Genomic DNA, 23,284 nt, shown 5'->3' on the forward strand with positions numbered 1-23,284 from the left:
ACCCCTCGAGCGCCTCACTGTCACGTGCCGTCGGCGGCAGTTGTAACTGTACCTGCCGGCGGAAGGAGAGGACGTGACGGAGGGCGGGGTCTTTACAACCCAATGGGAGAGGGCTGACCACAGAGATCGGCCTCCCCAGGGTAGAGAGGGCGGGTAACAAGGCAGCATTTGGAAGGAAGGGAGGGACAGAAGTCAGGACCAGTCGGGCGCCCAGGTCTTCTAACGGCTCCAGGGGGACATACACACCCCCCACTGCCAGGCCCTTCTCCACCGCCTCCTGGGCAGCGGCCTCCGATGCTAGGAAGAAGACGACCTTTCCGTACATCTTGGAGGCTGCCACAATGGCCGTGGGCCCCACCACCCTCGCCAACGCCCGCACGTAGGTCTCCACGTGGGGCGAGGCAGGTACCAGGAGGCAACGGACGCCGTGCTTCCTGGTCAAGGTGGGGAAGGGGCCCCGGCCGCTATAGATGGTAGCAGAGGCGGTGGATGGGGGAGATGACGTAGCGGCAGGCGGGGGGGCCGCCGCCACCTGGGCGTATGCCCTGGGAGCTGGGGGTGGGACACCCATAGAGCTGGTGGAGGGAACAGCAGGGAGGGACGCCGCGGCTTGTTGCGGGGCCGCGGCAGTGGGGGCACCCCCTGCTATGGAGGGCCTGGCTTTTTTAGCGGGGCCTTTACCCTTCTTTGTGCCCTGGCCCTTCCTGCCGACTGGGGGGACTCCCCCAGAGTCAGAGGGGGCAAGGGACATGGCAGCAGCGGAGTTCACCTCGGTACCCACCGCTGCCGGCGCTCCTGCAGGGGTGGTAGTAGGTGGCTCAGCAGCGGCGGTTGAGGTAGAGGCTAGAGGGGGGATGATGGTGGGGCGGGTGGAGGAGGGGCAGTAGGGTCTGCCCGAGGGGTCTCACTCTCCTCGTCCCCTGCCATAATGAGGACTGGGGGAGAGCAAACACTGGAGGGGGGGTAGGGAAAGGGGAAGCAGGTCGACCACTCCTCCCCGCTAGGCTGTAGGCAGGGGAGGAGGGCGCCAAAAAAAGTGGGGGGTGGATGGGGGGGGCTATCAAGGGCTAGGGGTCAGTCACCGACTCAGGGAAGGTTTCCGGCTCCTCTTGTTGCACCAAGGAAGAGAGGATATAACAGCATTGGGGGGGGGGGGTGCAGTGAGATAGATCAAACTAAAACGGAGAGGGACACAAGCGCATAGGAGGGGACATGGGCGTACGAGGGGAGGCGCTAATCAGGGCAAGGGGACCGCAGGGGGAAGGGAACAACCAGGCGGGAAAAGGGGCAGAGGAACCATGGGGCTAGCTTCGGAGGTTGGGGCAGGTCAAACAAAGGCTGCAGAGGGAAAGGGCGGGGCAGGCAAACAAACTGGAGCTAGTGAGGGGCTGGGGCAAGGGGGAGGGGCAAAAAGCAGCAAGGGGCAAATGGGTAGGCAGCAGGGGCAAAGCTGGGGGCTTGTTGCAGGGGGGAGGGAGTCAGTCAAAAGGGGGGTACGTGCACCCACGTGCGCTTGCAACAAAAAAGAAAGTCCTTGCAAGCTGGCTGCTGCGTCAGGCCCAATGGTGGCAACAGGGTGTGGCAAGCCTTGGGGAGCAGCTGAGTCCCAGAGGTAGGAGCCCAAGGCAGATGGTGAATAGCCAGTGGGGGTGGTGGAGGGGGCAACGATGATGGTGGTGGTGGGGACAGGGGGGGGGGGGACACAGATGGATCAGGGGGCAGGCTCCACGTCACACCCCCTGTGTCGCCACAAACACAGTCTAGATCCTCACCACAAGAGCACAGTTCAAAAGTTACTCAGTCCGGGAGGGCCCCCTCCACAGTGGTCTGTAGAATTCCTACGCGCTCCCCCACTGGCAGATGGTCCTCTTCCTCTCCTCAGGGCTCCAACAGCTCCCCAGCAGCAAATGCAGCAGCTCCAGGCGGCAGTCTAGTGGCCAGCAGGAAGGACCCTTCTTAGGTGGAGATGGTGGTGGCATCCTCAGCAGCAGGAGCAATGGTTGGGGTCTCTCCCTCCCCTCCTCTGGGGAGTGGGCCAGCAGCCCCCCCCCCCAAGGGGCTGTAGCTGGAGCAGTAGCACCCAAGGGTGTGGGTGGGTCTAGCAGCTAGTCAGCCAGCAAGCAGGTAGCAGAGAAGAAGAAGAAGAAGGAGGAGGAGGAGGAGGAGCAGCCTTCTCCCTCCCTCCAGGACAGAGGGCTACAGGAGAGTGATCTATGATTCCCAGGTCAGACAGGGTTTCTGTTCCCTGAGTGACCAGAGCAGGGGCTGCACTAGAGTAATCAGGAACCTGCTAGAACCAGTTAAGGCAGGCAGGCTAATTAGGACACCTGGAGCCAATTAAGAAGAAGCTGCTAGAATCAATTAAGGCAGGCTAATCAGGGCACCTGTGTTTTAAAAAGGAGCTCACTTCAGTTTGTGGTGTGTGTGTGAGGAGCTGGGAGTAAGAGGTGTAACTCTTACTCCCAGAGTTACAGCAGAGTGAGAGGGTGTGCTGCTGGAGAACTGAGGAGCACAAGCGTTATCAGACCCCAGGAGGAAGGTCCTGTGGTGAGAATAAGGAAGGTGTTTGGAGGAGGCCATGGGGAAGTAGCCCAGGGAGTTGTAGCTGTTACAGGAGGCACTATAAACAGCTGCAGTCCACAGGGCCCTGGGCTGGAACCCGGAATAGAGGGTGGGCCCAGGTTCCCCCCAAACCTCCCAATTGACCTGGAATGTAGGTTCTTTCAGAGGGGAAGGTCTCTGGGCTGTTCCCCAACCCACATGGTGAATCTCTGAGGCAAGAAAATCCGCCAATAAGGGCAGGAACCACCAAGATAGAGGAGGAACTTTGTCACAGTAGCAACTCTGGAAGTGAAACGTCGGCTGCCAACAGCTGCTGCCATTAGAGTCCCTGGGCTGGAACCCAGAGTAGAGGGCAGGCCTGGGTTCCCCCCCAACCCGCCACCACAGAAACACCTCCTGGGAGGGGAAGACAGGCCTCTGTCAGCACAGGAGGCTAAACTGTTCTGGAATAAGCCCATAGGGACAACAGAGACTGTGGGAATTCTCTCACCAACCTCCTTGCTGTCTTATGATGAAAAGGGCTCAGTAGAATGTAACTCTGGCCTTAGAGAGAGAAGGGCTACATGGAGGGTTGCAGTGAGCCTCTGAGGCTAGCATAAGCCACCTGGAAGCACGGGGCCCACAGGGACAGGGTCGGAGCTCTGCCACAGTACCTATCTCCCTCCAGCTCAAATCTGCATATTTTGTTGCTACTTCATATTCTATTAGTGCTTAAAGAGCCAACACTGCTATGGGAAAAGGTACTGGATTCTATTCTGCCCTAACACATGTTAACTATGGTATGTCTATGCTATAGGCACATTCTTAAATATCTTTCTAAAAGAATGCTATAGCACAAACAGATTTTATGGGCTTGAGGCAGAAGTTGTCTGTGACAAATAGAAGGCCAAACTAGAAGATCACAATGATCTATTTTGGCCTTAAAATCTCCAAATCTCTGAAATACCTTCTTTAATTGGGGTCCAGTTCAAGAGTACAACATCCTATATATCTAGGTTGTTTTTACTGCTCATTATCAAGGGATCTGAGCACATCCCAACAAAACTTTACCCCCCTCCTCCCAATCACAATAGGCTAATGGTTTAACTATCTCATCTTTCTCCCTATTTTCCCCCAAGTCAGTAGGGGCAGTTTTTAAAAAATGTTAAAGCACTACAAGAGTTGTAGCATTGTAATGTAAACTCTTGCTACAGTGACAAAAAGGTTGTTTCCCACCATTGCCATAGCAAATCTACCTCCTTAGTAGCGAGGTTATCCTAAGTTTTAGGTGAATACCAGGCCTAAGTTCTGATCTAGAGGTATACACACAGCACCCTCTAAGGAGTTAGCTGATATTGCCTGGAGAATTACTTTTTGTAATAATAATGTACTCTGACAGTTCCCCCCAGGAACAATGAAGCGATCAATCTACAGACTGAAGCCCATAAGAGCGGGAGATGGCCCTGTACGTGGACAGGCCCTAGGCTTTGGAACTCATTACCAGAGGAGATTGGAATAACCACTAATCTCACTCCCTTCAAAACAAAGTGTAAAACTCAGTTCTTCAATTTAGCTCTCCCACGGACATCTCAAAACAACAGAGAGGAGAAGGAAGAAAGAGGCAAAGAAAGAGAGAAGAGTATGAGGGAAGGAAAGAGAAAAGAATGAAGAATTTTTTTAAAAAAATTGCCCCTACTGACTTGGGGAAAATAGGGAGAAAGATGAGATAGTTAAACCATTAGCCTATTGTGATTTTTTTCTAATATTCTGTTGGGAAGTGCTCAAATCCCATGATAATGAGCAGTAAAAAGAATCTAGATATATGGGGTGTACTCTTGAATTGGACCCCAGAGATTTGGAGATTTTAAGGCCAAAAGAGATTATTGTAATCTTCTAGTTTGGCCTTCTATATAGCACAGACCAAGTAGCACCAGCTAATGTCTGCCTCAAGCCCATAACTTCTGTTTGCACTATAGCATACTTTTTAGAAAAGAAATTTAAGAATGTGCCTCACTTTAATCACAGTTAGTCTCATCTTGTTTCAATGGGACCTATATGTTGAAAGTTAAGCATGTGTTTAAGCATCTTGGCTGAACTGAGATCTTATATCTTAAAAACACCTTCCCAATACACCTCTACCCCAATATAACGCTGTCCTTGGGAGCCAAAAAATCTTACCGCGTTATGGGTGAAACCGTGTTATATCGAACTTGCTTTGATCTGCCGGAATGCGCAGCCCCATCCCCCCGGAGCACTGCTTTACCGCGTTATATTTGAATTCGTGTTATATCGTGTCACGTTATATTGGGGTAGAGGTATACCTCTTCTGGATTGGGGAGACGATGCACAACAAGAACAAAAACAGCTTCACTTTCAGATTCTCAATTGTGTCAGTAAGTCAGTTTCAATAAACACACCCAAAACAATGAAAAAATATTTCTATCAATAACTGAAATTTACAGATAAGGCAAAGTAAGAAAAACAATAACATTTAAACATTTACTACACATACCAGTAGTCAACCATCTGTCTTATGAGGCCTTAGTAGGGCTAAAGTCTTTCCAACCCTTCCCCAAGACAACCCTCCTTTGGAGAGAAGGTGACATGACCAGGATGATGGCAGTCAGACCTAGTGGTCAGAGCAGGAGTTGGAAGTCAGGTACCAGCAGGTCAGAGTCCACAACAGGTCAGAGGGAAAACTGAGGTTCAGGTATCATTAGGCAGGCAGGGTCAGGTTACCAGGAGACTGGGGTCAGGCACCAGGTTACAGACAGCAATCAAAGAGCACAGTCAAGGACAAACCAGGGTCAGAAGCTGGAACCTAAGGTTTACTACAAGCAGGGTCTGGAGCAGAAGCAGGAAGACAGTCTGTTGTTGCACGAACAGCACCCTTTCATGGCTTCCTGGTTTAAATACTGGAACTGGTCAACAGTTGGCTTCAAGGGGCCACCACTCAGGTCCTGCTGGCTGGTGCTTCCTGCCAAGCACAGCCTCACAGGGTCCTCCAGTGGCAATGTGAAGGTAGCAGCAGCCCAGAACCGCCAAGTTCCAGCCCTGTAGGGCCACACAGAAGATCCTATCCGTTTGCTGGATCAGAAAGAAGACCCTGAGCCAACTCAAGCTCATCTTTTTATACCAAAAGCCCTGCCTTTGTCTCTAGTCCCTGGAAAACCAATGTTGGACCTAAGTGCAAACTGCTCCAGGAGGGCAATACCTCTCCAGAATTGTTCAGTCTCAGTGACTCACCTTAATCATCCCCCTCCCCATTCTTAGTTCCTGTAACAGCTGTGATAATCCTCCCCTTTGGAGAAGAACACAATTATATATGAACCATTCATAAATTTAATACAATGGCCCCCAAAGACAGTGCAGAGGATTGCAATATCTGCCTTCACTAATTTACGGCAACAAAATATTCATCACATAGTGGCTGAATTTGTGGCTCCCAATAAAGTCAATGGCAAAAGTCCATTGCTTTCAACATGGACCGAATTTCATCCGGTGTGTTAAGTAGAGCCTCCCTTACCTTCTATTTCATTTATACAGAACTTATCTGACAAAGTCATGAATTGGAATCTCATTTAGGGAGAATTGTTTGTATGTTCAAACCATCTGGACTATCAGAATTCCCTGAAAATGGCATGTGGTTATATAATTATTTATGGACTGTATCTCAACGTGCAGTGGGGAGGCCAATTAAGATTTGAACAAATAACCTAAGTTTTGCCATTTCCTAACTTCTGAGTGCTAGATTTTGCAACCTTAATTTTCTTTTAATGTAGATTTTTGGATGAAATACTATATATGAATTAATGGGGTCTAGAACCCTCTTCATTTGAAATCCCCTGATAGTGTCTAGCTAGAACCAGTTCACACACCCTTATGAGTTCAAATTATAATAATAATAAAACTACAAGGGAACATGTTACTATGTTGTTATACAATTTTTGAAACTGGCACTTTGCAATTTTTTTTTGCAGCTGCATTAAAAATGATCACTAACAAACTAGAGTACATTTGAATCCTTCTTGAGATTTGCAACTTGAAGTGGAATTAATTGATCAATCATTGCCTTTTTCCATGGATCTAAAAGTTGTCTGTCCTTTGAAAATCTTAAATTTAATTGAAAGTACTATATTTTGCAATTGTTTACTTCATAAAAGGAAGTCCTTTATGCCTCTGACTATCTTTTAGGAAACAGATAACACATAGAGGGTATACTGAATAATGTAATATATGTAACACTGTAATTAAACTTAGTTAATTTATTATTTTATTTTAATAATGCACTTCCTTTCAAATGTTTGACCACATTGGAGATAAGATCTCCTACTATACTGATAGGCAGATGTAGATACATATGTATAGATATCTATTTTTAAGGCTGGAATTGAAGTCTCTGACAGGATAAAAGCTTTTTCCTTAGGGATTGCAGTGTTGAGAATGATTCTGCACATGTCAGACAGCAATCCCAGAAGTGAGTCTTTTATCCTGTCAAGTAGACTGTAGCATGGAAGTTTACAGTATGCTGGGCTGGTCAGCCATAAACACTGTATACAAGTTGGATTTAGATCACATCAGTTGATATCAATTTACTTCCAGAAAGCAAGACATCAAGCAGAAAGCAAAGACACAGAGATGGTCTTTTGAACAACTTGAAATAGTCAGTATAGGATGAAATAGGATTGTAAATGTATTTGCATGCACATGTAATGAAGGGGTTTATTCAGGAGGAATACTCAGCATCTTTCTTTGCTACAGAAGCCACAACTATTTACTGACAAGATTTTGGCACTGAGATTTGCAAAAGAAACAGTATAGGGTCAACTCATTTTAGGGTGTTTCTTGTGGCATGGTTGTCAGCCACATAAATAATGCTCCTTGTTACTGTCTCATTCTCTCTTCAAGTCAAAATGATCAAACCAGGCCTGGGTGGTTAAAGAAAATATCTTTAAAATATTAACAGTAGCCCTGCTCTAGAACCAATTAACTGAATAACTGGTGTGAAGCTTCCCAATCACTAACTCACTGGAAACTTTGAACCCAGGTCAAATTCCAGAAAATTTGTTTTTTACATCGTTTTTAGTCTTTTCCATACCATGGTGAGAAGGGAATTATTTAATTGAAGTTTAAGTAACTTTTTCCTGTTTTATTCTGACTCTTTTTTGCAATTATGGAGTAGATTTGAGTCTCGATACTGCATAATAAAATCAGTAGAACCACTTAGCATAATAACTTTTACATATTAATGCTCTCATTAATCTCTCCCCCATCTTGTTTGTAGGATCATGAAGTGAGGTTTGCCCCACAGCTCTGGAATAGGCAGGAGTGAAAATTAAAGCTACGAGTCTGACCCGACATTTCCACTGCTGCTTCCAGAATGCCAGTATTTCAGTTCTAAGGTAGACATTCTATCACTGGAAATTCACAGAAAGAGGCTGCATAAAGCACTCATTAATATTAGGCAATGACATTCCTGCATACCATAGAGAATGTACTAGATAAAAAAATGTTTCCACCTGTCTCTATGACACTCTAAAGTCTATTTTTTAACTTATGAAGAACAAATTAAATCAATAACAGCTAAATTTATTATTGTTGTTGTTTTTTATTATTATAGTAATACACTTACGACCGAGGCCTTATTTTGCTTGGCATTGCACAAACACAATCTTTGGGGACTGATAAGCACCTCCAACACAAAGTAGACTAGTGGACTGGAGAATCACCCCCTTTTTGAATAAGAGATTTTTTGCTTTGTCTGGATATTTACTAGCTTTATTCTGCTAATTTTCATTATATATTTAGTCTGAGTGTAATCCATTGGAATAGGTCCTACGAGATAAATCCCATGATGGAATGCAATCAGGAGGGTCAGCTAGCTCAGCAAAAACTATTTATACTTGGTTTCAAAGAGCATTGTAGCATCTTAGTTGACCTCTCTGTTCCTACTGAAAAAATATGGGGGGTGAGGAGGAATTTTTTACCCCACAGCTGTTTGACTGTGGTAAGTAATGATCCGTACATTATTACCTTCTTAAAAGCCCAGTATAAGGAATAGTCTCATTTATATTTTATATTTTGGATCTCATAATTATTTCTGAGGTTTAGAAGGAAAAATTTCCCTGAGATTAGAGTTGTCTTGTTCCATAAGGAATGAAATCTTAGTTTCCATTTATTCCTAGAATAAGCCTATTCCATCCTACTATGATCTTCTCCACATAGTTAAAATGGTCTTCTATTATTTTGTGTTTTATCTTATATAATAATTATATTGGGGGGGAAATCTGAGATCAGAATTCTGTTGTAGTTCATCAGATATCAAGTGGGTCAGAGTCTGATGGGGCAAGCTAAAGGAAAATTTATGGGCCTGATTCTCAGTTATGCCATTCTGCATTTGGGACAGAGACACTCTTTGTACTCTGCGCAGGGACCTACCTGGTCCCGGGTGTAAATTAGTATAGCTGCTCCATCTTATGCTCTTCTTCCCACAGCCCCTTATGAACCCTGGGACACAGAGAGTAGCCATAATGTGGTGAACTCCAACCACACCCCCAACATGTCCTCTTCCCTAAACCAGGGCTGGGAGTAATACCTGTGTAAAATATAAGAGCGGCCATACTGGGTCAGACCAAAAGTCCATCTAGCCCAGTATCCTGTCTTCTGACAGTGGCCAATGCCAGGTGCCACAGAGGGAATGAACAGAACAGTGATCCATCCCCTGTTGCCCATTCCCAGCTTCTGGAAAACAGAGGCTTGGGACACCATCCCCGTCTATCCTGGCCACTGATGGACCTATCCTCCATGAATCTATCTAGTTGTTATTTGAACCCTGTTATAGTCTTGGCCTTCACAACATCCTCTGGAAAAGAGTTCCACAGGTTGACTGTGCATTGTGTGAAAAAATATTTCCTTTTGTTTGTTTTAAACCTGCTGCCTATTAATTTCATTTGGTGACCCCGAGTTCTTGTGTTATGAGAAGGAGTAAATAACACTTCCTTATTTACTTTCTCCACACCAGTCATGATTTTATAGACCTCAGTCAGATCCCCGCTTTAGTCATCCCTTTTCCATGCTGAAAAGTCCCAGTCTTATTAATTTCTCCTCATACGGAAGCAGTTCCATACCACTAATTATTTTCCAATTCCAATATATCTTTTTTGAGATGGGGCGACACATGAGAACACAGTATTCAAGATGTGGGAGTACCATGCATTTATATAGGGGAAATATGATATTTTTTTTGTTTTATTAGCTATCTCTTTCTTAATGATTCCCAACGTTCTGTTTGCTTTTTTGACTCCCGCTGCACATTGAGTGGATATTTTCAGAGAACTATCCACAATGACTCCAAGATCTTTCTTGAGTGGTAACAGCTAATTTAGACCCCATCATTTTTTTTATTATAGTTGGGATTATGTTTTCCAATTACTTTGCATTTATCAACATTGAATTTCGTCTGCCATTTTATTGCCCAGGCACCCAGTTTTGAGAGATCCCTTTGTAGCTCTTGGCAGTGTGCCTGGGACTTAACTACCTTGAGAAGTTTTGTATCATCTGCAAATTTTGCCACCTTACTGCTTACCCCTTTTTCAAGATCATTTATAAATATGTTGAATAGGACTGGTCCCAGTACAAACCCGTGGTGGACACCACTATTTACCTCTCTCCATTCTGAAAACTGACCATTTATTCCTACCCTTTGTTTCCTATCTCTTAACCAGTTGCCAATCCATGAGAGGACCTTCTCTCTTATCCCATAACAGCTTACTGTGCTTAAAAGCCTTTGTTGAGGGACCTTGTCAAAGGCTTTCTGAAAATCTAAGTACACTATATCCACTGGGACCCCCTTGTCCACATGCTTGTTGACCCCCTCAAAGAATTCTAGTAGATTGGTAAGGCATGCTTTTCCTTTACAAAAAACATGTTGACTCTTCTACAACAAATTATGTTCATCTATGTGTCTGACAATTTTGTTCTTTACTATAGTTTCAACCAGTTTGCCTGGTACTGAAGTCAGGCTTACCTGCCTGTAATTGCTGGGATCACCTCTGAGGCCCTTTTTAAAAAATGGCGTCACATTAGCTATCCTCCAGTCATTTGGTACAGAAGCTGATTTAAATGATAGGTTACAGACTACAGTTAGTAGTTCTGTAATTTCACATTTGAGTTCCTTCAGAACTCTTGGGTGAGTATCATCTGGTCCTGGTGACTTATTACTGCTTAGTTTATCATTTTGTTCCAAAATCTTTTCTAATGACACCTCAATCTGGGACAGTTCCTCAGAACTGTCACCTAAAAAGAATGGCTCAGGTTTGGAATCTCCCTCACATCCTCAGCTGTGAAGACAGATGCAAAGAAATCATTTAGTTTCTCCGCAATGGCCTTATTGTCCTTGAGTGCCCCTTTAGCATCTTGATTGTCCAGTGGCGCTGCTGCTTGTTATGTACTTAAAAATTTTTTTGCTATTACTGTTTGAGTCTTTGGCTAGCTGTTCTTCAAATTCTTTTTTGGCCTTCCTAATTATATTTTTATACTTACTTCAGAACCATTATGTCCATTCTACACTGGCTGGTGAGACACAATAGGTGTTCTCAGAAGCTACTGCCACCCACTTTATGGCCCTTTTATCTTGCCCATGGTGTCAATGGGCCATGGTATAACTGAGTTTTGGATGCTATGAGTTGAAACTTGCTTTAGGACTTTTCCAGCTGCTAGGCAGGTTTTTCCTGCAACAGAGGAGGATGGCCTTTAGTGACTTACCACTCTCTGTGAGTAGATGCAGGCAGCAGGTGCCATGTCAGCTCATAATCTGTAGATGTGCAGTCACTTGTATGGAGCCACCTATACCTACAATAGTGAACTTGTTTCTACCAAAAGTGCTGTTTTCTTGAACTGTTGCAATACAGGTTAGAATTAGGTCAGTTAAACTGCACCAGGAATGTGCATTAAATCTGTCTCGTAGTTTCATCAAAAACTACACTAACTAAGTAAGTGTGTAAGGGCTTGTCTATACTTACCGCGCTGGTTCGGCGGCAGGCAATCGAACTTCTGGGTTCGATTTATCGCGTCTAGTCTGGACGCGATAAATTGAACTCAGAAGTGCTCCCCGTCGACTCCGGTAATCCTGCTCGCCGCGAGGAGTACGCGGAGTCGACGGGGGAGCCTGCCTGCCGGGTCTGGACGGCGGTAAGTTCGAACTAAGGTACGTCGACTTCAGCTACGTTATTCACGTAGCTGAAGTTGCGTACCTTAGTTCGATTTGGGGGTTTAGTGTAGACCAAGCCTTAGTGAAACTTTTTGAGGCTAAGCTTTGGTGACTATAAATAAAAGAGAGAAAAAGAAAACTGAATGAGAAGTACATCTCATGCTGGCTTTAAGCCTAAGACTAATGAAGGGAAAGAAGAATGTGCCTGTGTGACCAATAATTCAAAAGAGGCAACCCTAATTTAGCCCAAAGCAGTGGAATATGAACAGCAGATTATGTTTACAACCAAAGAACAAATGGTAGCTTAGTGATGTGTTATGTTGTCTTCATTATTCAGGAAGATGATTTTAATAAAAGCCATATAATCAATGTGTCGGACTGCAGAGTGCAGAAACAAAAACAGAAGGGCACGGAAGAGGAGGACAGAATGAGTGCAGGGCTAATGGCAGAGACAGCTCAGAATATAGGATTCAACTCCTGTCAGGTATTCTGCTTCAAAGAATTATAGGTGGATAACATGAGCACAGCTCTGGATCATGACTGGCTGAAGAAAAATATCTAGTAACAATCCATTACAAGAGAAGAAGTGACTAATGCTGACTCAGCAGTGCTGTTCTAGTGGGATAAGAAAAGAAGTATGTGAAGTTAATTGTTTATATGAATAGCACATAAGTGAAAAAATGGAACTAAAGAGCACTTAACTTATTCTTGTTCCTTCATTCTGAGCAAAAATAGCAGCTGGGCTTATGGCTATGAGCATTTAACCAGAGACAGAAGCTAACAGCTATTTTGCCCCTCCAGAGACTCTTACAATAATGCTGTGAGCTGAAAGGATGTCTTCCTACTGTGCACATTCTAGAGCCACACTTTGCACAATCAGCTGTCATCAGATGCTTTAGTCACAGTGAATATCAAACACATTGATGGGGGTTATTCAAGCAGCAATTTTTTATGATATTCTATTGGTAAATTCACATATAGTACAGTATACTGTCAATATGTAGGATCATATGATGCCAATAATTTAAGGATTTCAGCTTTCTTCTATAACAAATGACCATAATAGGAGAATTTACATATCTCAAAGGTTTCATAGCCAAACAAGCAGTCAGTACATGCTGTTGCTTTTTAAGACTGAAGTTCAATTCCTACACTAGCTAATTGGTTCCAGTTTGAATTAAAACAATTTTAGGTAGCAATGGATGTGCAGTGGAACTAGTCTGCAGAGCAGTTGATACCAAGTGTAGGTGGAAAAAAAAAAGAAGTAAGAAACAGAGCTATCTAATACTGCTGGGTTAGTCACAACATGCACTTCTGAATCAATAGCTGCCATTGATGGGGCTCTGCTGGAGAGAAGTTTGCCGCAGTGTTTTAGCGTACCATTACCAATTGGTTTTAGTGATGACACTGGTGATGAGAAGATAAAATATAGAGTGAAACTAGGCTAGTGTGAGAGAGGTAACCAAATAATGCAAGGGGATTAGAAAACTGTATTCATATACAGTCCATTGCATCCACAATATGAAATCCTCTGCAGCCTAAACACCAATTTCAATAGCACAGATTTGCTTCTTAAACAACTACATTTCCACAGAGCTATATCCATTTTTTAAAGTTCAGTAATATTTTCTGAGGATGGGATACATAAAGGTATTTAGGCACTTAATTTCACTGAATGGAAGTAAGACACCTAATTAACTTTGTGAATTCCACTCTGTTTAATAACATAATAGCAGCAAAACCTATATACAGAACAATAACACACTATGAAAAGAAAACACCATATATGTATATATTATATATACCTCCATATTCATATGTCTGCATCTCTAATCTACATAATTAGTTTAATCATATGCTCAGTTCCTTTCATCCACAAAAGACACAAACAATTTTATAAACATATACAAAGTCTGGGTTTATTCCTGCCTCTGCTTCCCTGAGCTATGCTTTCCGTGTGTGGATAGGTCAGTGTGCATGTGAAGTATTCCTAACGCTAAGACTATTGAAAAGTCATGAGTCAGGCCTCCCAAAATCATACAATCTTAAAAATAATCGATTATTGGCTCTTTTATTTGCCATTTGATTTTTGAGCAAGTAGGCATCATAGTTTCAAGCTTTACTTTGCAACTATAAGGGTGAGAAACATACTTTCTTTTTTTAATGAATACTGAAATGATCATGCAATTAGCTCACTCCACCAGCTGGGGCTTTAATAAAAAAACATTCAATATTATGAGACTCATGACAAAACCACTGTAAGCAATGTGTGTGTGTGTGTGTGTATGAAAGAGAGAGAGGAGGGAGTGGAGTCAAAATCACTACATAGTGAGCTTCACATACCTTTGGTGATACCTGGCAAGAGAATTGCTGCTGCTCTGACAAATAATAAATAGCAGCTATGGGATATAGGGTGCCTAACTTTGCACAATACCCTGAACACCATACTGCCTGGATGTTATGGAGTGCTTTCTGCAACAGAGACAGAATCTCTTTCCTAGTGTTCTCAAATACTACATTACAATTCTGCTTTGCCAATGTTTGGATATGCTGGGTTAATGGATTCATAGATTTTTTTTTAAGACCAGAAGGAACCATTAGATCATCGCCTCTGACCTCTTGAATAACACAGACCTCAGAACTGCCCAGAATTAATTTCTGTTTAAACTAGAACATATCTTTTAGAAAAACATCTAATATTGATTTAAAAATCCCCAGTGATGGAGAATCCACCATAACCCTGGGCAAGTTGTTCCAGCAGTAATTACCCTCACTGTTAAAAATTTAAACCTTATTTCCAGTCTAAATTTGTCTTGCTTAGTTTTCCAAGCATTGGATCATGTTACACGTTTGTCTGCTAATTTGAAGAACCCTCTGTTGTCAAATTTCTGGAGATACTTATAGATTGTGATCTGCCCCAAAGATATTTATAAGTGACCCTTTAACCTGCTCTTTGATAAGCTAAATGATTGAGCTCCATGAGTCTCTCATTATAAGGCATGCTTTTCAGTCTTTTAATCATTCTCATGGCTCTTCTCTGAATCCTCTCCAATTTATCAACATCCCTCTTGAATTGTTGACACCAGAATTGGACAGAGTATTCCTATAGTGATCACATCACTGCCAAACACAATATAACTTCTCTACTCCACTCAATATTACCCTATTTATACAGCTGGTAAATACATTAGCCACAGTATTGCACTGGGAACTCATGTTCAGCTGATGATCCACCATGACCCACGTGGTCTTCATAGTCTCTGCTTCCCACGGTACAGTCCACCAGCCAGTAAGTATGGCCTGATTTCCTTGTTCCTAAATGTATGACTTTGTTTGGTCATATTGAAACATATATTGTTTGCTTGTACCCAGCTTACTAAGCCACCCCAGATCACTCATTATCAGTGACCTGTCTTCATCATTACTTACCCATTCTCTCAATCTTTGTGTAATCTGCAAACATTATCAGTAATGATTTTATGTTTTCTTCCACATCTTTGATAAAAATGTTAAATAGGATAGGGTGCAGAACTGATGGGAATGGAGTGAAAAGCTCCCTTGCCCTTATCTCCCAAAATATATGCGTGTGACACAGGGCAGGCTCTGGCTCTATATTTTCAGGAACTGCCAACTCAGTCTTGCCAGTGAAATACAGCCATCGCTATGGCAGAATGTGACCGCATTTTAACAATGCACAGAAATACTACACAACATTTCTGGAGAAAAAAACATGTAGGAAAAATGCTTTCTCATTTTAATATACAATGCCTGTTTTATATGCACCAAAGAGATTTTCTTTGTTGGAGGGAATCATCCTAGATTAGTTAAATTCAAACTGTTTCTGCCAAAAAAAATTCTCCTTCGTTTTTCAATAAATTCAAGAGGACAAATTCACGGTGCATTTTTTCAGTGGCTTATTTCCCACAATTTCTGAAAGAAAACAGTGAGAAATGGAGTAGCTTTTCTACAATGTGATCAATAAATTATCTGTCAAAACAAATTCTCTTTCAGATGTTTCACAAAAGCCCTAGTTAAAGGAATTACAAAGCATTCTGGCTTAAATGTTTATTTAAAAAAAAACGTTGCAAAGCAAACTGAAGGCTTCATACAATAGTAAAACTTACATCTCAGAGAGGGCCTTGTGAGGTGGCCAGAGAAAAGACATTGACTGGTTTCAGACAGAGAATCTTCTCTCTTTATATCATTATAATCTATCTCTTTAGAAGCCCTCGTCTCTATTAACCTCTCTTATTGTAAATCAGGATCTCACACAGGTGAGAAAGGAAAGAATATGAATGCCTCAAAATACCACTGATATGTTAAGGAAAAAGGCAATGGATGATTTAGAAATCAACTGCAGCCATCCTAGTCATGGACCAGGACAAAGTGCTCATAGACTCATAGACTTTAAGGTCAGAAGGGACCATTATGATCATCTGGTCTGACCCCCTGCATGCTGCAGGCCACAAAACCGTCCCTACCCTTCCCTTGACTCTGCTGATGAAGTCCCCAAATCCTGTGTCTTGGTGACTTCAATTGGCAGAGAACCCTCCTGCTAGCAATCCCTGCCCCATGCTGCGGATAAAGGCGAAAAACCTCCAGGGCCTCAGCCAATCTACCCTGGAGGAAAATTCCTTCCCGACCCCAAATATGGCGATCAGTAAAACCCCGAGCATGTAGGCAAGAGTCTCCAGCCTGACCCTTGTTAGCCATTATACTATTTACCTGCCATAGCACGGTATTCCTTTGGCTAAAATAATGTTTTTCCATTAAATCATTCCCTCCATAAACTTATCTAGCTTAATCTTAAAACCAGACAGGTCCTTTGCCCCCACCATTTCCCTCGGAAGGCCGTTCCAATATTTCACCCCTCTGACGGTCAGAAACCTTTGTCTAATTTCAAGCCTAAATTTCCCCACTGCCAGTTTATATCCATTCGTTCTCGTGTCCACATTATTACTAAGCTGGAATAATTCCTCTCCCTCCCTGGTATTTATCCCTCTGATATATTTAAAGAGAGCAATCATATCCCCCCTCAGCCTTCGTTTTGTCAGACTAAACAACCCGAGCCCCTCTAGTCTCCTTTCATACGACAGGTTTTCCATTCCTCTGATCATCCTAGTGGCCCTTCTCTGCACCCGTTCCAATTTGAGTTCATCTTTTTTAAACATGGGAGACCAGAACTGCACACAGTACTCCAAATGAGGTCTCACCAGCGCCTTGTACAACGGAAGCAGCACCTCCTTATCCCTACTAGATATACCTCGCCTAATGCATCCCAAGACCGCATTGGCTTTTTTCACCGCCACGTCACATTGTCGACTCATAGTCATCCTCTGGTCTACAAGAACCCCTAGGTCCTTCTCCTCTTCCGTTACTTCTAACCAATGCGTCCCCAGCTTGTAACTAAAATTGTTGTTAGTCATCCCTAAATGCATCACCTTACACTTTTCACTATTAAATTTCATCCTATTTCTGATACTCCAATTCACAAGCTCATTCAAGTCTCCCTGCAGAATATCCCTATCCTCCTGCAAATTGGCAACGCCTCCCACCTTCGTATCATCCGCAAACTTTATCAGTCCACTCCTGCAATCGGTTCCGAGGTCAGTTATAAATAGATTAAATAAAATGGGTCCCAAAACCGAACCCTGAGGAACTCCACTGGTAACCTCCCTCCAACCTGACAGTTCACCCTTCAATATGACCCGCTGCATTCTGCCCATTAACCAATTCCTTATCCACCTCTGGATTTTCATATTGATCCCCATCTTTTCTAGCTTAACCAATAATTCCTCATGGGGTACAGTATCAAACGCTTTACTGAAATCCAGGTATATTAGGTCCACCGCATTTCCCTTATCTAATAAGTCCGTTACTTTCTCGAAGAAGGAGATCAGATTCGTTTGGCACGATCTGCCCTTCGTAAAACCATGTTGTAATTTATCGCACTTGCCATTAACCTCAAGGTCCTCAACTAGTTTCTCTTTCAGAATTTTCTCCAGCACCTTGCACACTACAGATGTTAAACTAACAGGCCTGTAGTTACCCGGATCACTTTTTTTCCTTTTCTTGAAAATAGGAACCACATTAGCTATTCTCCAGTCTAACGGAACCACCCCCGAGTTTACAGATTCATTAAATATTATCGCTAATGGGCCTGCTATTTCTCGCGCTAATTCCTTCAATATTCTCGGATGAAGATCGTCCGGTCCTCCCGACTTAGCCCCATTAAGGCGTTCGAGCTTTGTTTCTACCTCGGATACGGTAATCCCCCATTCTGTTTGCCCCTCTGTCACGGTGCTAGTATCCCTAATACCTTCATTGGCCTCATTAAACACCGATGCAAAATATTCGTTAAGATATTGCGCCATGCCTAGATTATCTTTAATCTCCTCTCCGGCTATAGTCTTCAGCGGTCCTACTTCTTTCTTCCTTTGCTTTCTTCCTATTTATATGGCTGTAAAACCTCTTACTATTGCTTTTAATTCCCCTCGCTAGGTCCAACTCTACATGGCTTTTGGCCTTTCTCACTCTATCTCTACATTCTCTGACTTCACTAAGGTAAGTTTCCTTACTGATCCCTCCCCTCTTCCACTCTTTGTATGCTTTCTGTTTCTTCCTAATCGCCCCTTTGAGTCGGTCGCTCATCCAGCTCGGTCTAAAGTGCTGTACAAACAAAGAAGGAAAAGACAGAACTTCCCCCAAAGAACTTACAAAGTATAAGAGACGAGGCAACAGATGGATACAGCTGACAATGAGACAAAACAAGACAGAGAGAGGGTGGGAAAAGGGATAGAACACACAAGGAGAGTGAACAATGGGATGGTAACAAATGTCCATGTTAGTTCCATGATTTATTTATTTTGGATGGGTTTACTTAGCAAGGGATCAGCTAAATGGAAAGAAAGGGGAAGAGAAAGGGAGTGTGGGGGACAGGGGCAGAGAAGTAGGTGTGGTGTGAAGCTGAGATGAAGTGACTGTCAAGGGAGGAAGAGGACTGGAGCAAACAGCCAGTCCTCACAGGACAGAGAAAGTCTGAGTCTGTTCAGTTTTTACTGGAATGTGCAGATATCCCTGCTTTTGCTACTCCTGTTCCTAGCTGCTGGAGTGGCAAGTAGGAGGGGAGGTACCGCCTGGGCCCAGGGGCCTCCAAAGTATATGCGGGGAACCTCCCATGCACAGTTCTGGGTCCAGGAGAAAGGTGTGGGGAGAAGTGGCCCCAAGTGGGCTCCATTTTACCCTCTCCCTCCAGTGCATCAGTCCCTACTTTGGGTGCCTCTGAGCCTACTCACTGGAGTCTCTGGCAGGCTGCTCTTCCCAGTATCATCCCTCTATAACAGGGAATTAGTGAGCAAGATAATGCTGCTAATGCTAATTCTTTCTGAGGCATACCAGAAGGTAGGATGAGCTCTCTCATACAAGATTCCACCAGGTCTTCTTCAGTCACCTCTCCTGTTCAAAGTATATTTATGTCTATCAAGGCAGTTGGTGAGGTGATGAGAGCTATGGAACATCCAATGTCCAGCTGACACCCAGCTCTATGTATCATCATACCGATAATTTGCCTCAGATCGTTTATTTTGCAATGGCAAATCCCAATTTTATCCCAACAATTTCAAATATGAAATGGGCTATTTAGATCTTTTATCAGGGGACCTCACAGGACAAGAATGACCCAAACCAATCCAAAGCATTTTCTTCTTACATCTGACTCACGTCTCATGGAATTTTTTCCTGCCATTTAAACAAAATCAGGTCAATTTATTCACTATTTTTACATTAGAAAATATGTGCCCAATTTTAAGGGAATCTGGGCAACAGGGAGGCTCAATTTTAATATTCTTTGCAGCCTATTGGACTCATTTCTCTATTCCTATTGCATCAGTGTAACTTTCATAGTTGCATTACTTGCAACTGTGCCATCAGCAGCATTCACAGCCATGGTGCAGCTGAAAATCCTGAGATTTTGTAGGCAGCTCTGAGAACTTGAGAAATCTCACAAAATCTGTCTTGGGCCAAAAGCCTGAGGTAAGGTAAAGATGTTTGGAACAGGTATAACTATGATAAAATAGGAAAAATCATGAAGATTTAGATTTTGTTTTCCAGTTTATCAAAAGGTGTCTCTCTCTTCATTTCCAGCTTCAATTTCTTCACAATTTTCCACTGTCTATCTGACTGCTGATGTAACGTTTCATTTGTGATGGTTGCCCTTGTATGAGGCCCACATCAATTTTGCTCTGTTAATAGCTGAACATGATTCTATGCATGTAGACTCTCTTTTTTTATCTCCTATGGAAACTAATCGCTTTATTCTGCCCAGTCGCCTGAAGACCTCTAATGAGAGTTTTGCCTAAGTAAGAACTGAAGAATCAAGCCCTGAGCAGAGCCTGAAAGAATTGGCCCAGGACCTGCATAGATGATCTGTGGCTTTTGAATTTACAGTAAGTTTTCATCAGTCCAGTACAAAGTGCTGGTGCCAGGCTGTCTATGTGTTTTAAATAAATAAATAATGCTGATTTTAATATTTGCCATATATCTACATTTTTAATTTTGTTCATGTGCATGCATAGACAACAGTAATATCTTTGGCCAGCTGCATAAATAGATACATAATTTTCAGTGCCACATGACACTTCTGTTCTTGTTCACATGGTCCCTGCACAGTGTGCTAGAAATGCAGCCCTTAATATTTTGTAGCATCCATATTTTAATTTGGCTACTTTTGACTTCAGAATAGATGCAAACAATAATGGGCACCAACTTTAGTGAAAAAAGAAAGTCAGAAACATATACAAGATTTTCTGAGTCTTTTTTACTTACACCATTTAATTTACAAAGTAAAATTAAAAAATAACTTTATAAATTCAGATAATTCTGTTTCTTTTTCTGGCATGAGGAGAAGTTTTATTTTGTTAAATTATTTAGGTGGTACATTTTATTAGTTTCAGAATCTTTCTTATGGGACAGAGCCTAAGCTGTAAATTGCCATAGCTTTATTGGTTTCAGCTGAGCTAAGTTAACTTATACCAGCTGAGGAACTGGCACATTATATATTTTTTTAACAAATCAATTCTGGTGATTGGCTGAAAACAGCTTGTATATCTATTATCTTGAACATCTTTATCGTCATCTTAAAAATAAATGAGGGAAAATTGAATTATTTTCCTTATTCAGTGTATGATATAAAACAGTGTGCCATATTGAAAATTAAAGTGTTATGTAATTGCATATAAGAGATCATTTCTAAAATATTTTATATGATTACAAAAGCTTATTATCTTTGACAATGTTTTTGTAAAAGCTGTGAAAAACTACAGATTACATCTAAAAATTATATTTCTACATTTTAACAACTACACTAGTATTGTTTTACAACTACAATACAACTGTATCTGCTTTTTGTGACTAGATCGTTTTATGCATATAAATATTGCTATGATGGAGGTTGGAGATAGAAGCTGGCAGGCATGGTAGATGCCCTTCATTCAGGATAAATGTAAACAGTTAAGCTTCTTTTTCAGTAGGATAGCGGAAACAACAGGAGCCACTACCCACAACACAGGCCACATCCCAGGCCACTGAAAAACTGATCTTTGTGGGTATGGGTTTGGCTAGGGCGTGAATACAGAGAAGGGGGGCAGGGTCAGCAGCAAGCTGAGTGGATCAGAAAAGTGAGACGAGAGCCAGAGAAGCTCTTGGAATGTGGCCTAACAAAAAAACTAAGAGCGACACCTTTTTGGACAGAGTGCTACCTGGAAAGGCAAGCTTGGCACTATGATCAGGGAAACTGCTTCCAGTTTAACACCTCTGTGTTCAGGGAAACAGGACTTTATGAACATTCTTTGTAAGTAAACAGCACTACATCAAAGGAACATGTGACTAAATAAAATAAATAAATAGAGATATCCTATCTCCTAGAACGGACCTTGAAAGGTCATTGAGTTCAGCCCCCTGCCTTCACTAGCAGGACCAAGTACCAATTTTGCCCCAGATCCCTAGGTGGCCCCCTCAAGGATTGAGCTCACAACCCTGGGTTTAGGAGGGCAATGCTCAAACCACTGAGCTATCCCTCCCTCCTAAATGCTATCATCAGTTTCTCCTCCTAATGGAAACAACCCACAAGGCCCTGAATATTGGTTCAGGCTAAAAAGGGGTAAACAATACATAAAGAAGTGAAGTCATTTTTACATGAAAATCAATATTTTTGCATACATTGGCCAAAGCATTCAAAAAGCTATTGTAAGATCACACCAGTAAAGGGGCTCTTACAGCCAAGATTGGATAAAGTTATAAGCACTATATGCACATGCCTAGGACCTTAGCTCTTCGAGTCATGGGATCAGGTCATAAATATCATAACCTAGGTCTTGAACCCAGGCCTAGGAGTCTTTAGATAACCACTCCATACTAGCCCTCACCCAATGTCTACTGAAGCCTACTGGCCTGAGAAGCTTGTAGAACTATAGCCTCAGCCAAGGCACCACCCATGGGAGCCCTAATTGGAGGATTGCCAGGCTCCACTGAGTGGTCCAACCATGCTATTTAAGCCAGAAGGAGGCACAGGAATTTGGTTTGAGCAAGAATGTGAGTTATGTTCTGGCTACAGTGGAGCCTGCTTCTTGAATCCAGCTCTGCTCTTTCCCTTTTTTCTGTTCCCAGTGGGGTCCTGCTCCATACTTGATCCTTATCTCTCCTCTCCTCTCCTCCAGTACCTGCCCTTACACCTTGCTGCCAATCATCAGTTACCAGTCCTGGCTCTGACCCCAGCCTCTAATATCTGACCCTGACTCAGGCTTCACCCTGGGCTTTGGCATCTGACGTTGGCTCTGATAGAATCACAGGAGTAGAAGGGACCTCCAGAGGTTTTCTATCTCAGTCTCCTGCACTCAAGGCAGGACTAATTAATATCTAGACCATCCCTGACAGGCATTTGTCTAGCCTGATCTTAAAGATCTCCACTGATGGAGATTCTACAGCTGATCTTCAGCTTCAATTCCTGGTTCTGGCTCTGGTAGCTAAATCTGGTAATTGGCATTTGACACTTGGACTGACCCTTGGCTTTGTCGTCCCCCCAATGCCTGTTCCACCCACTAGACCTGATTCCTGCGCTGCCTACCAGGCCAGACTGCCTATATCCTGCTCCATAACAAGTTTCATTTTTTAAAAATGTTTTAGTTCTCACTGTTGTGAAGAAAAGATTGAAAATGTACCTGGTGCGGTGATATCTGCCTCACTCTGCAGACATGTTGACAAAATAACTGAAGTCTGAACGGTCTTATTAATCTAAATGGAGTATTATCTCTGTTTTACTAAGGTAGCTGTATGACTCCCATTACCACAGTATCTGAGTGCCTCATAATCTTTAATGTAGTTATTCTCACAACAACCCTGTGAGGTAGGGAAGTAGTATTCCCATTTTATAGAAAGGGAACTGAAGCACTGACTTAAGTACTTGCTGAGCATCATGCATGATGTCTGTGGCAGAGCAGAAAGTTAACACTGGGTTTCCCAAGTCCTAGACTTAGTACCTTA

Source organism: Chrysemys picta, chromosome 5, assembly GCF_011386835.1.
Source record: "Chrysemys picta bellii isolate R12L10 chromosome 5, ASM1138683v2, whole genome shotgun sequence".
Classification (NCBI taxonomy): Eukaryota; Metazoa; Chordata; order Testudines; family Emydidae; genus Chrysemys; species Chrysemys picta.